The sequence below is a fragment of the Aptenodytes patagonicus genome, chromosome 4 (genome assembly GCF_965638725.1).
Source record: "Aptenodytes patagonicus chromosome 4, bAptPat1.pri.cur, whole genome shotgun sequence".
In the NCBI taxonomy this organism is placed as follows: domain Eukaryota; kingdom Metazoa; phylum Chordata; class Aves; order Sphenisciformes; family Spheniscidae; genus Aptenodytes; species Aptenodytes patagonicus.
This window is the reverse complement of record NC_134952.1, coordinates 42796540-42809559: the sequence shown is the minus strand read 5'-3', so window position 1 is coordinate 42809559 and position 13020 is coordinate 42796540. Positions and strand designations below refer to the sequence as shown.

The 13020-nt window shown below is 36.0% G+C and overlaps 1 protein-coding gene across 1 annotated transcript in view; it reads left to right on the top strand.

Moving 5' to 3' along the window:
* Window positions 1-13020, top strand: part of GALNTL6 (polypeptide N-acetylgalactosaminyltransferase like 6) — a 507998-nt gene that overhangs the window by 186881 nt on the left and 308097 nt on the right. The gene's annotated exons all lie outside the window — the stretch shown is intronic.

Here is a 13020-nt window from a genome sequence, read left to right as displayed (position 1 = left end):
GAATAAACAGTTCTGATAGATACTTTAGGAAGAAAAAAATAGAAGTTTACTTGTTTCCACTTCCTGAAGTAACCCATTAAGTCAATCAGATATTACAATGGAGGGGGCTGGAACAGAATCAGCTAATCAGAGAAACTGACTTACTGGAGCTGATATGTCATGCCATCTTTTTTACAGGAAATCGGCATTTAAAGTAAGAGTTGTTTCTATTAATTTAGTTTCCTCTAGGAATACAACTGATGCCATGCCTTGATGAAGAATATGCTTAATTTGCATTAAAAAATATGAGAACTATAAACAAATGCAAATCTTACATCTGTCATCGTTTTTGTTTCGGCAAGTCGTAAACAATGTCTTATGTATATCAGAAGAGTGTTCTTGCATTGCAGTTCAGAGTTGTGAGTGCACCCTGTGTAAACGCAGTTTGTGTAGTAATAACGTAGGTAGCTACCAGTATGCATATTAGTCCAGCTACAGCAACACTGATTGTATCAGGGCAGTATAAGTCTGCCTGCATCTCTGGATATAGAGATCCTGGATGCTGAAGCCCCTGATACTGCCATTTACCAGCTCCTGACTTGACAAGCTTCTTCATTTCATCAGAGATTTCCCTACTTCCCTTCGGTTGTCTGGGGAGGGCTCTGAGGACATGTCTATCAAGATGTTCATTTCAGGAGCATGGCAACTGTTGTGGCACCAGTGGCCACTGATTTTCCAGGCTTTCTGTGCAGAACTAGGAGTCTGAGATCCCTGAATGCTCCCACGAGGGGTGAGATTCACAGGAGAGAGCCATGAAGGCCTAAGTTAGTAATTCAAAAGCATCCATGGGAAGGAATTCTGTTGATTCCACCTCTAGCTTTATGTCCTGAGTAGAGAGACTAAGAGTCCTAGAGAATCAGTCAATGTCATTGTTACTCCATTTCTGAAAGTTATTGTATCTATTTCCCTCAAGAAATTCTCAGCTGTATGTGCTCATCAATTACGAGTAATAGCAGTAACGATGAATTACTACCCTTCTCAGATAAGAGGAGGGATTCAAATGTGTAATTCTTGGGCTTTTAAAAAAGTACAGATTGAATGTTTATATTTAAAAATGGTGCTATTTCTGATCATGAAAAGCTATTTCTAACTACAAGTGATAGTTTTCCCGTTGTAAAATACTGCAGAAGGGGAACTGGAGGAATAGAAAAATGGAAACTTTCCAACTGAGCAGAACTCATGGAAAACAAAAAATAAGGTTTAATTTCTGAAATTTTTTTTATCAATTCTATTAATGAAATTAATAGCCTATAAAGTGATGTAGAAAGATTGCATACTGCAAGTTCTGTAGTGTTTTTTGGTTTTCAATTTCTGTTTCACGTTGGTTTGGAAAGGAAACATTTCAAAGGACTGTTCTTTAAATACTGTCTTTTTTTTTTTAAATAATGGTTTGGAGATATTTTTGCTTACATGTGTGTGCTGAAATGATTATGTTCTATGAGGGGCATTGAAAATTCAGTGTAATTGAAAGCAAATTTCTGAGAGAATGGTAACAGGTAAGGAGCTATGTTTATAGCACTAAATAGAAATTTATAAAAAGAACTTTGTCTTCAAAAGAAATTGGTTAAGGAATTGATAAAGTGACTTCTAAGATGTGGCTGTCAATACTTTAATGTTTGACTGTTGAGCCATTTTGCTTCTGTCTGCTAATAAGATCTCAGAGGAAAAAACTTAGAATGTACTGTATCACCCAGTGGTTTTCCCAGCAGTTATCAAGCCATTTGCAGTCTTTGTTCCTCCTATTTGTATGTTTAAATAGCATGTGGAAGCCTTAGGTAGAGGGAAGGAACGAAGGTTTTAATCCTTTCCTACATTCAGTATAGTCTTTACCTTTCTGCTTCGTCAAAATGTTATCTTGACCAGAAGGAGATTTTAAAAACCTTGACCTTTACATGCCTCAGTGCAGGCATTTCATAAAGATTAGTTGTATAAACAGAGAGTATGTTCTATAGTTCTACAAACAAACATTCATACAGATTAGTTCTATAAACAAACTAAACAGAGACATTGAAAAAGAAGTGAACTGTATATGTTTGTGATGAAAATGGAAATAAAATGAAACTGTATTCTTGGGGTGGAGTGTTAAAAAGAGGCAAAAGAATCAAGTGCTGTTGTACAGCAATAAAAAGTAGTGAACACCTGAGATTCAACTTCAGTGTGACCTAAAGAAATTGTGCACAGGTGTTGAGTTTTTTTCCATCACTTCTGTTCAAGAATTTTGAGAATAAAGTGCAGTAGAATAATTTCCCCGAACTTCCGTGGTTAATCCTTATCATTTTGAACAGTGCCCATTCTTAAATTCAGAAGAACTTGTCAAAGCAAAGCCTAGTGCCAGAGTGCCTCTAGAAGATATGAGACAGCATCATACAGATAGCAACATTAAATGTAATTCCCTATTGGTTATGAAAAAATTGGTTCTGTGATACTTATACAGATAAATATAATCAAAGCTGTGCAGGGAAAGAAGCGTATACTAAAATATTGATTTACTTATCCCATATTTCAGATGGGATTATACACTGGGAATTCTGTCAGCATTATATATTAAACAAATTTACTAAATTTAATTTAGGCCTCTGAACTTGCAATTCCTTTAGAAAGAATTTGAGAACTTGCAATATAATTGGAAATGTAGTGGTAGCCAAGGTCTCAATAAACAGTCATAACCTAATTGCTCATAGCATTAATCATGAATATGCTTCATGCAGTTTAAAATGTATTGTTTTGTAAAAGGGAAAAATGTTCATCAGTTTATCTTAATGCAAGTCTGACATGATTAAGAAATTCTAAAATGTAATGTTAATCATTGCTTGTCAAGGAGATGGCATATAAAGGATATATAATATGAAAAAGATGGTTGCAATCTACTGCAGTAACATAAAGTGTTTCACATATTAAAACACATTTGCTCTCTAGACACAAGGCGCTCCAGACTATGATCTGATTCCACCACTCTTACTCAAGCTTAATGGTCTGGCTGTCCTATTGAAAAGAGTGAGATCAGTTTGGAGCCAGGTGCCAAGCACAAATAAGGGTATTATACTCTCAAATATTGATTTGGAAAGAGATATTTTTCAGTGATGTCTCCTCTAGAAGTTTAAACCCTGATATCTAGAAAATATGGTTTGTTTTGGGGTTTTTTTCACAAGTGCTTAAGCTTTTCCCTGAACGACTACAAACTTGCTTCCTCAGATTGTGAAATGGCATCTCACAGTATTATTTAAGTGGCGATTTGGGGTTAGTACACACCCCCACTGGATCTCAAGTTACAACCTAATATACACTGCTGCAGAAGAAGCCAGGGAAGTGTAAGGCTGTGGCTGTATAGCATTTGTTTCTGTCAGAAAGCCGTGCACATGATAGAACTAACTCTTGCTACTTAAATCTATATGTAAAAAGGAGTTATGTGTGGCTGTAAGTCAGAGTCAAGCTTCCTTTTTAAAGCACAATGACTCTGTGGTCTCAGTACTCACAGCAAAGATTTGAGGCACTTCTTGTGGTTGAAGTTAACTAGATTCTTCCCCTGTTCTTCCCTGCCTTCCTCCCGCCTTTGAAAACCCATCAGTGATACCACTTAAATGTAATTGGTAAGCTAATTTTTAAGGACTACCAGAGAGGCCAAGGAAGGGGGCACAGAGTTCATAATGCATCCCTTTGACTCATTAATTAGAGCACTGAAAATTATCTTCAGTGTACCCTTCTGTACTGGGCATTGGCATGTTGATTTTTACCATGACAGGCAGAAAGAAAATTTTATTTCCAGTAACTTGGCAAGAAATGTCTATGTAAACCAATGATACATATTCTAGCTTGAAACTAATGTCCAGATTTCAAGAAGTGCTCTGTTACAAAAATTATTAAAGTTGCTAGTCTTTCATCTTTCTCTATATTTTCATCTGTGCGGGGAAGCGTGGTGTCAAATCCTTAACAGACCAACACTCCTCTCTAGTACCTTCTCCCCTTGTATTTGAATGTTGATCTCAATGCTTACACCATTTTAAATAGAAAGAGAGAAACAAACAAGCCAAAGCAAAAACAAAATTTAAAGAAAACAACAAGAAGCAGATGCCATCTGCCAATTAACTTGTGATAGTCCCGAGTATATTATTACCCCTTCTGTACGGTGGTGAAGATCTGTCAGTAGGTTCACATCATTATTAGTGATGAAGTGCTGATGTTGGTGAATGTATTTAATGTGTAATACTTGGGGGTTTAATAGAGTTGCTGCCTGGACGTAAGTGAAAAAGAAGGGAAACTTGACTTTAGAAGTTTTGGGGTTGGGGGGGGGGAGGCAGGGCCTGTGTGTGAGAGGAGGTCTCAGCTCAAATCTGTCTTTTAATTTGTCACTTGCGATCTAGGAAGGTGTTTTGGTTTGGGGCATTGTTAGCACCATGTTGTCTTTCTCCTTTTGCGTAAACTTTTTCAGGACTATCTAACTGAAATTTAATAGGACTTAATCTGTAGATACTAGTTTCATTTTTTTTTTTTAGAGAGAAATATATTTTGTAGTAATTCCGGAAAAGGACTTTTATCTGGATGGTCTTCTAAAACATGTGGCTCATTTGCAGGGAGAATCTGAAATGAACAAACAGCCGAGACCTTCAGACTAGACCTGTCTTTATGCGGAAGGAAGAGGAGAGCTCTATAGACCATCTAAATTGAGTTGGTTGTCTCTTGTGATAGGTGTAAAAATGATCAAGTTTGTCAGTTCAGGGCAATTACTGCTTGACTCAGTGGCACAAAGAAACATTGTTTTCTTTTGTATTTCAGTTTCTAGTTGTTGCTTGTTTTGCTATGAAAATCCCAATTCAAAGAAGAAGGGGGAAATGAATCCTGACTAAACTGTGGCAAAAGAGCTGGAACAAGTACTTGACAGCAATTATAGCATATCAAGACCATACTTTTCAGTACAGAAGCAATGACAAAAGGGAATTTTTCCTTACTAATTTTGTGTTGTCTTTAAACATGGAATATGCTGCTGTCAGCCAGCTTTAAAGACTATTTTTTTAAAAGGTTTAAGGAAGTAATTCCTTTAACCTGAATCCAGGTCAAAAGACCCATAAGAGGAACTTAAATTTTAAAGGTTTGCCAAATAATTGACCAAGACTCTTTTTTTGGTCTAATCTACATAGTACTTGAGGGAATTTGCTATCAGCGTAGTATGCTGGTGCCACATATTACCTGCACACTAGTCAGTAACCTTGTGTGTTACAGACTTTATCATCTAGAATAGGTATGATGATAATCATAAGCACGCCATTCCAAAGAAATTAGAAAGCTCTTCACACTCTAAAATTCACCAGTTGCTTTCCGTAACATTGCAATTGTTAAGGTTCTTCAAAGATGATATATAATGTCTTGCTATATGATACTATCTATGTGCTTCTATTTGACTTGATGTTGTAAACTTGTATGGGAAATACAGTAATACAGTTTAGCAGAGGACATAGATAAATTCACCAACACAATTTTGGAGTGTTTTTTAGCCTTTTGGCCTTCAAAAGGCTAACAAGATATTTGGATTTAACAATAATTCCTAAAAAAACCAATAAACTGTGCCTACTTTCCTGTCATAGCTTTTTGCTTTTGAGGGTATGAATTAAGTTCGCAAGTACAAAAGTCTAGTATAGTTATCTCAATGCAGTTTATGACTTAAATATGTGTAAGGTGACTTTCCTTTCTTCTCCTTCCTGTTTTCATTAAACAAGCTGACAGAGGAAAATTATTGGTGAAACGATTTGTCTGACATTCAATCAATATGTATGAAAAGGCAAAGATATATGTTTGTTTTGCTATAATTTGCTTTATAGACACTAGCTCATCAAATGATGCTCTGCAATCACTGCTTCTCAAGGAACATGGCTACCTTTTGGCTGTGGTTATGTGGCACGAAGTCGTCTGCCCTCCATGCTTGCAGTGGAGTGGTGTCTGGGAGAATTTGTCCTCCTTCTAACAAAAAGAAAGTAAAAAAAGAAACCACATTTCTAGAAGTGGTATTTTCTTCTGCCAACCTGTGGGAAAGTTCTGCTGTCTACAAGCTGGAAACAAACTCTTTTTTTAGGCAATCTTAACTAAAAAGCCTGCAGGTGATGCTGAAATGTGAATAGTAAGACTTGCCAGGAAATTCAATGGAAAAACAAACTAACTTTAATGCTCAGATTAAAAAAAAAAAAATCAAGATATATTTTTAAATTGCATTATCAGTATTCTTAAAACATGGTATTTGCCAGTTAATTTACTCTGAAAAGAGGAATATATTTTTGTATTTTTAAATGATAGCTGAAGTAATTTCAGGTTACCCTATTTTCAGGTTACTTCTATTTTACATGCTGATTAATTACATAGCATATATGTGTTTTGGAAACTTTGGGCAATGTCTATGAGGCTACTGATGCTTCTAGTTGCTTCTTGCATTGTTGTTCCATGGCAGCTTACAAAAGGTGAGACTGATTCTGAAGCACAGTGAGTACTGGTGTATAAATCAGGGCAGAAATAGTCTCCAGAGGACAAGATAGCAGACACTAAGAAGGTGCTGATTCCCTTGTCCTCCCAGGTCTGTTTTCCTGCTCTTTCGAAGGAAAGGCTGTTCTGGTTATTGAATACTTCGAGTCATTCTTCGGGGATTTTATAGTTGAGAGACTAATCTAATTTTAATATTATCATGCAAAAATTAAAAGAAGCCTCTAAATAAATAACATGTTAGTTTATTTGGTTTTTTGATATATTGTGTTCGCAGCTTTTACTAAAGCAGTTATACTGGGAAGAAATCCAAACTTCACATGCTTCAGAAAGAAGAGTGGAAGCTGTGAGCTGTTAAAGTTCTAGAGGGCTGACATTTTAATTAGCTGCTGTTCATCAGTAAGTTAAGCAAGTTACTAACATACTGCCACTTCAGTATGGTATTTAAATGACTTTTTTTCCCCAGTTTATACAACCATCAACTTTTTTTGATGTGTGTAATAAACTGTGATACAGACCATGTTTTCATACTTTTTTTTCTGAGGGATTCGAAGTGTTACATGTAAATTATAAGACCCTGAGCATTTCTTGGTAATGTCCTATACTCAAGTAACATTTTTTCATTTCCTATCTGTTTTATTTAGTGGATAATAATTACATATCTCAAAAATGCTAATAAGTGTATTGATCAAAGGATAGATTCTTGGCTACAATTTTAGCCCGCTGGCATAGTTCAGTTCAGACCTATCATTTGAGGGAAGCTTAATCTCACAGTTGTAAGAACTAAGTTCAGGAGCTAAATCCCCGTTTTGAGAAGGTCCTTTAGTGATAATCCTTGAGGGTAGCTGTCTCTCTGAATGCCTGGATGAAGAACAGTTTTTGTTTTCAAGTAGTTCTTGGTCAACTGATACAAATGAAAGGGAAAAGAGAAAAGCAAAGGAATTGATTGGAAGGTTTCTCATTGCTTAGTTTAAAACCCTAATCTACTGTGTAGGGATGGTTTTTTATTCATTTATTTATTTTTAGCAAAGACTCTTAAAGGCATATTGAAGGATAGATTCTTTCAATAAGCTTAAGTGTATTTCATGCATTTTCACAGACCATCTGGATGATGAATCTAGTGTAAAGGAAGTGAGCTCATTACTAGTGATTTCTGTCAGCAACAAGTCTGATTGTAGCAAAAGCATCATGGATTTTGGAAAATGTATTCTGAAGATATAACTAAAACAAAAAAATCAAGACTCAGTAATTAGAATGAATATCAAAAATTGAAAACATTTTGAAATGCCACATGTAACCTTATACAGAAAGTCTTCCTCTATGTGGAGCATCAATTCTTAATCTAGCCCAAGTCCTCTATCATAATTTCTCTCAAATGTAATAATACACAGTGAGGTTTTTAAAGATATAAGTATACTATTTAAGAAAGTACAGGAAAAATTAAATTAAACGTGCAGAAACACTTTCTGTAAGTTAAAGCGTATCAAATGAATGCAGAGATGAATTAATGGCAACAAAATAGACAAGCTAAATGGAGTTTTTTTCCTCTGGAAATATGAGGAGCGATGATTTCTTTCTGCTTTTCTAATTTCAAATACACTTGACAAATTAAAAGGTGGAATTTCTGGTAATGCTTCTAAAACAAAGCCTACAATTTAAGTTAATCTCTGCTTTATGTCCTGTTCTTCTGTTACCTGTGGTTATGGAGGGCTAGGGTAGTGTGTATGCTTGCTCTCTTAGCATGGTTGCTAAAGATCTCCTCCCTTCTCCTCAAAGACTGTATTTACTGAGTGGCTTTTGATCATACAGACAAAAGTAGAATTGGGAATTACTGTGTGCTGCATAAATACGTAATGAATCTGCATAATGGAATTTAACATTTTTAAATTTTTCTCAGCAAGAAAGAAATTTTTAGGGATTTGCTTCATATACATCTGAAAGTTAAAGCTGTGTGCGTGTAAAACTTTTTGGGTTGATACTTGAAACTTTTTTCTGTCTATGATAAAATAAGTATTGTTTTGGTTCACAAACAGGATTTTCAAATTGGATGTCTATCCTTTGATAATGTTAGTTAAGTTTTGTCATTTATATAAGATTTCAAAAAACAGACTGTAATTTTAAAAGTTTGGTTTTCAGATTATATTTTTGATTTGTTTCTTTTAACCCAGACATCAACAAAATGAAAGAAATTCAGCAAATACTTTTGGCTGAATCCAAACATCAGTTTTCAGCAAATTAACTTTTTAAAAAAAAGTTCCCAATCAGCATATGCACGTTCCTGCTGAATTATGCATAAATGTGGGCCTTGGGATAAATATTTAGTTGCATTCTGTAGGCGATGAGTTGTCCTTTTGAATAGAAAATATTTTAAACTAATTAGTTGAAAATCTGTTCAGTTCATGGCTGAAGGTGATTTTTTGAGTCTCCACATCTGCCTCCGCTTGATTCCACAGCATATATTGACTAGAAATTTCAGTTGACTTTAGTACAGGAGGTTTACTCAGATTTGTGTTAGGGATTTGAAAAATAGTTGGCATTAATTAGAATCCTCTTATTCAGAAAGAGGTGAATCAATGGCAAGGGAGGAAAAGGGCTGTGTAGAGCTGTGCTCTAGCAGGTCAAGCATTAAGTTTAGTTCTCCTTACCGCAAGAACGTCAGTCAGTCGTAAGGCTCTTTCAAGTGAAGAACGTGTTCTGAACCACAAAATGAATGATAAAAGGCAATATTAATGATTGCAACATTAGTGGTATCTTATAAGAAGAGGGAAAGGCAGTCACTGGGAAGTGCGGTAGTGGTGAGTATATGCAGCAGTATATGTAGTATCGAAACAGTTTTCAGAAGAGTAATGTGTCTCAGTTGCCAAAAGAAAACATGAAAAGGAGAAGAGCACTGAGATTCAAAGTGTTACTGTGGGTATGATAGGAAAAAATATATTATCTTGTAAGTAAGTTGTAAGCAGAAGGACTTAGGTAGACCAATGCCAAGAACGTGACGTAACTTGAGTTTCAGTTGTTTATCTGCCATAACTGCATCTTGCTATATCTTAACATGTTAGTACAGTTCCCTGGGCTTATATTGTTTGTCTTGAGGATAATTCTAGTATCTCTGAATTTGTGGGGGTGGGGTTGTCTGCTTTTTAATTAAACCAGGTAATTATTTGCATACTCTGCTTCACTTCCATATTAAACTAATTATCATCTGGGAAATTTGGCCCTGTATTTTATAATGTATAGATCCAAGTGGACCTGAAAAAGCAATAAAGTACATACATGCTACCTGAGGAAGTTACCTTCTTGGCCCTGAGTGTGCAAACTCTGCCTGCTTATGAACACTTTTCTCAGCTTTACAGAAGGAAGGAGGATGGCCTTGTCACTGAGTCACTGTGTTGGGAACCAGGTGGCATAATTCTTGTTCCTGGGTCTGCCTCAAACTTTAACTGTGAATATTTATTATCTCCGTATGTAAGAATGGATATTTTTGGGTTGGTTTTTTTTTTCTGGTAGGGGTCTTACAGGGTAAATCTAAATTTGCTTGGAGCTGCGACAGCTTATGTATTCTTTCTCTGTAAGATACACATCATGGAGTAGTTCTTCTAGTGCAAGAGTGACTATGCTATTGCACTGTTGACTCATACATAGCTAAATTCCTTTGTACAGGTTATTCCATCTTCTTTGTGCAACAGCCACAAAGCCAGCTTCTAGAGCTAGTTTAGGTTGAATTCATGAAAAAAAAAAGAAAATTAAAGAACTCCTATTAGTAGATTTTTTCTGTGGAACATCCTATTTATTTTCCTGTGATGGTATGTGGTAAATGACACATGGTTATAATACGTCTTTGAATGAAGAAAAAAAGAGGGGGAGGGAAAAGTCTCATGTTAATTACAGCTCTTAGAACCCTATCATTTTATATTTCTGGGCTTTCTAAAACTGTACCTACGCAACTGTAATTTTGCATTAACTTTGTGGAGCTGTTTAGTTCCTATATATACCTGTATATACCATCTTAGTAACACTTTAGTTTGAGCTTTTCCAAGAGGTCAGCTTGGACACATGCATTAAGTATAGAAAACCCACTGGTACTAGAGGCTATTAGAATGTCATTCTTTATGCAGTTTGTGTGAATTAATTTATTTAAGCACTGAAACAAACACCTTAGCACTATTAGTAGATTTTTTTTTCAGGTAATCTTGTTCCATGGTAGCTCCTTTTTATCCTAGCAGGTCGTTCAGTTACTAAACCTTTTAGTAAGCCTTTTTATGGTTGAGTTCTTTTTCTCACATGCTTGCTTATTCAGTGTTTGGCTCTGATTAATGGTCTACAGCCAGTCTGTTCTAACGTTAAATGAAAAAAGCATTCCGGTGGCTGTGGCATTTGGTGATAAGTAGTTAGACTAAATAGAAGATGTACTGTGCATCCCTTGGCTACAGAGTTATGATTAGATTCAGCTCAGCCTGCAGAATGCTACTGAGGATACTGCTGCTCTGCTGTAGTGATTGAGCAAGTCTTATCAAAACAGCATGTGTTGCTGCTTGTTTTGCATTGTACACTGCAGCATTCTAAATACACTGGACATACCAAATAGTAGGGTCTTTTTTTTTCTTCCTTTTTTTTCCCTAGACTTATTAAAGTGGGGAAGGGGGTAGAATGAGTCTTTCTGCCCACCAAGCCATTGCAGTATTTGCAGCAAGTGTTAAAAGCCACAGATTTTTAAAAAATATTCTTATTTATTTTTGTGAAATGTTTGTTCAAGCCTTCAGACAATTTACTTTTCAGAGCTCATATGCAGTCACCCTTCTGCTGAAACACAACAATGCCACTGGTTAACCTCATGATGTATTTTAAAGCAATCACTTTCCCCACGCACACTGTATTTTTACTCTGCAATGCATATGTTGGAAATTCAGAGGCTGCATTTTTAATGTTTCAAATGGATTAAAAAGGTGAGGGATACACTAATGTTCCATAAAGCACAGGCTATAAGATTTAGGAATTAATTATTGATTGAGAAAATTCACATATTTAAGATAAAGCACAGTGTCTTGATTTCAAATAACCAAAATGAAATGAGTGATATAAAAGTTATCATAAGCAGAGTTGGATTGTTCCAACTGTTAGCTGTATAATGCACCTTTTCTGCTGGGACACAACTGCCAACAGCAAGGGCCAGGTTGAAATTTAAAGTGATATCTAGTAAAATGCATAGATACCTGCAAGAATTAATCTCAAGTGCGCTAAGCTAATTTTTTCTTCTTGCAAATTAATTGACTCAGCAAACAATATTTTATTAGAGATAAACAAATAACATATAAGGGCTATTTCCTTAAGTATAATAATTCCTTAATAATAATTTTGCAGTCCTCTTTGGCACGGCAACAGCTAGGCCAGCTGATTATCCCCGCTCCTGAACTAAAACCTTCCTTACTTTTGGGAACTGTGGAGTCCTGCGATGCAACAAGGCCCAATTCAAGTTGCCAGAGCTTTGGTGCTGCGACCTGGGGCTTCTGCCACTCTGCCAGACGTTGCTGTTTCTTGCTCCACTTGCTATGCTGCTTCATTCTTCTGCTCACTACCACTACTGCTCTTCTCATCTTTTAGCTGCCCTGCCTCACTGCTGTCTTTTGGCAGCAGTTTCTGTTGATTCAGCTTTTAGGAAGAGTATGTGAAGCATTACCATGCCCTTAGTGTATATGGTCTACTGGTAATCAGCTTCTCCCACTTCATGGACTCTTAAAATCTCATGCCATCTTTTTCTTTGCATTCTGACACAGAAGTTACGATCTTAGATTAACATTAAGAGTCAGCCCAGGCCTGGTTAGTCTACGGAAATCTGGAAATTATGTCTAATGCTGTTAAAAAGCTGTATTTTATAATTATTTGTTTTCACTTTGATATGCATTTCTTTTTACAGAAATGCTTCTCAAACATAGTAAGACCAAATATGTAAAGTGAGTACATTTCAGAGGTTGCCATTTGTCCCTCTTATCTCCTGTTCTCTCCAGGAAATGCTCTTCCTTTACCTACCTCATACCCAGTATGGGATTTCTTTTTGTTGAGGGATGGGGGAACACATCACCGCTGTAAGTATAGATCTCATTTCTGTGTTAGCAACAGGTTCCTTTCATTTCTCTCTCATGTGAATGATGAGCAAACAATACTCTAAAGATTCAACTACAGTACAATATGAATGTACTCTCTTAAATTTTTTAAGGAGCATATTCTTCTCTCTGTTTTTTTGTTGTTGGGGTTTGGTTTTTTCCAGTTCTGGATGTGAGCAGGCAGTGAAATAACAACATTTAAAGTTATATCTTTTTCTGACTTTTTCTCCCAAACTATGCTATTTGTATAAAGCCATTCCTGAAGAGAGAGGCAGTTTAGTTCATATTTCTCCTGCTGACCATCATGTTACTGTAGTAGCAGTCCTGAAAGGACAAGGCCTCATATTTGCTCCCAATAACATTTATATACCACTTACTGAGGACTATGTGGTCCTTGAAAAGAAATCCTGTATGTGCTACTGGCATC